General features: G+C 42.5%; 1 non-coding gene across 1 annotated transcript; it reads right to left on the bottom strand.

The window, feature by feature from the left end:
• Positions 1 to 1887: 1887 nt before the first annotated feature.
• Positions 1888 to 1960, bottom strand: TRNAC-ACA (transfer RNA cysteine (anticodon ACA)). The gene has a single exon. It is a non-coding gene; the product is annotated as a tRNA-Cys (tRNA).
• Positions 1961 to 2388: the final 428 nt, after the last annotated feature.

Here is a 2388-nt window from a genome sequence, read left to right as displayed (position 1 = left end):
ATGATAGAGCAATCATGCTCATTAGTATTCAGCCAAATGAGTTGAAAAGTTATGTCCACACAAAAAGCTTCACAGGAATGTAGGTGGCAGCTCTGCTCATAACTGTCAAAACTTGGAAACTACTAAGGTGTCCTTCAGCTGAAAAATAAATGGAGGTATAGCCACACAATGGGATATTGAATCAGTGATGAAAAGAAATGAGCGATCAAGCCACAGAAAGTCACAGAGGAAGCTTAAACGCATATTGGTAAGTGAAAGAAACCAATCTGAAAAGGTAACATGCAGTATAATTCCAGTTATATGACATTCTGGAAAAGGCAAAAATATGGAGATAATTAAAAGATCAGTGGTTTCCAGGGGTTGTGAAAAGGGAGGAAGGGATCAGTAGGAGTACAGAGGATTTTAACGGCGTTGAAACTCTGCTATGTGTTATTTTAATGCTGGATTCAGATCATTATACATTTTTCAAAACTCATAGGATGTACACACCAAGAGTGAACTCTAAGGGGAATTTGGGGAGAATAGAATAGATACAGGTATATGTCTGGTCTAGTCCCTTTGCTGTCCACCTGAAACTGTCACAACATTGTTAATGGACTATAATATAAAAGAAAAAGTTAAAAAAACAACAGAGTGAACTATAATGCGAACTATGGACTTCAGGTGATAATCATGTGTCAATATCAGCTCATCAAATTTCGCATGTACTACACTAACGCAAGATGTTAAGGGATAAACTGAAGGTGCACAGGTGAGGCAGGATGTGCGAACTCGCTGTACCTTTCACTCAACTCTTCTGTCAACCTAAACCTGCTCCCTTCAAAATCTATTAACTGTTTAAAAATTAATTATTTCCTTGTACTCAGTGTGTGACCTTGGGCAAGATCTTTAAACCCTGTGGTCTCATTTCCTTCTGTGTAAAAGGGATATAAACGTAGGATCTTCCCTCGCAGAGCCGTGGTGGGCACAGGGCATGGCAGTTCTGATATTCAGCCGGTGTACTTGGTGCATCGGATCAGTATTCAAACATGGCTCACCTCCTTACCCATCAGCAGATGCCTTCCCTGCGCACGTGCTCCCCGCCACAGACACCCTCCCCCTTAGATTCCTCAGACTTCCTCAGGACCCAGTAACTACAGGTCAGTGCCCCACACGGCAACAGACCTCAGCTATCCTAGGGCAGGATTAAGGACAATATCAGTTCTCATTGATCAGTGTCCCGCCACACTGTCTGTTAAATGCTTTTATAACATTCCTGGTACCTACTGAGTCCTAAGGCCTCAGGACTGATAGTCACTGTTGTTTAACATAACTATTATCCTTGGTAGTTCAGACAGCAAGGAAACTGCCTGCAATACAAGAGACCCAGGTTCAGTCCTTGGGCTGGGAAGACTCCCCGGAGAAGAAAATGGCAACCCGCTCCAGCATTCTTGCCTGGGAAATCCCATGAACAGAGGAGCCTGGCAGGCTACAGTCCACGGGGTTGCAAAGAGTAGGACGTGACTGAGCGACTAAACATACACACACTTATATTATTTCAATTTTATACTTTAAGCACAGTCGTTTTAAAAAATATTTATTTATTTACTCATCTATTTGGCTGTGCCAGGTCTTAGTTGTGGATGTGGGATCTTTAGCAGCAACACATGGGACCTAGTTCCTTGACCAGAAATCGAACCCAGGCCCCTTGCATTGGGAGCACAGAATCTTAGCCATGGGAGCACCAGGGGAGTCTCAAGCGCTATCTTATTTTTTAAAAGAGTTAATAGTGAAGTGAAGTCACTCAGTCATGTCCGACTCTTTGCGACCCCTACCAGGCTTCTCCATCCATGGGATTTTCCAGGCAAGAGTACTGGAGTGGGTTGCCATTTCCTTCTCCAGGGGATCTTCCCCACCCAGGGATTGAACCCGGGTCTTCTGCATTGTAGGCAGACGCTTTTACCGTCTGAGCCACCAGGGAAGTCAAACAAACAAAAAAACATGAATAATCTATGGCTATTAAAGGAACATATATGCTTGAAAGGAATTTTTTTCAACTGCGGAAAACACTATACACAGAGTAGAAGTTTTTTATGCCAGCTTGTAGTCCTGGGCTCAAAATATAGGCAGCAAAATTTAATTTCAGGGTATGAAAGCAAGGTGGTCAGCTGCTCTAGTCATGGTACATAATTCCTTTATCCTTCCTGTAACATTTAGAACCTATTGGGCTATCACTAGAGATGAGAATCTTGTGGCTCCATGACACAAGCCAACAGCACTGTCATTAATTTGGATGACTGTACTTAGATGTTGCCATCACCAAGATATAATAAAAAAAAAAAAAAAAAGAGACTGTCAGAGTGTTCCCAGTGAATCTGAGGCTCTTGCTTTGGAGACAAAGTGAAAGAA

Source organism: Ovis aries, chromosome 10 (genome assembly GCF_016772045.2).
Source record: "Ovis aries strain OAR_USU_Benz2616 breed Rambouillet chromosome 10, ARS-UI_Ramb_v3.0, whole genome shotgun sequence".
NCBI lineage: Eukaryota > Metazoa > Chordata > Mammalia > Artiodactyla > Bovidae > Ovis > Ovis aries.
This window is presented reverse-complemented; position numbering and strand designations above follow the sequence as displayed.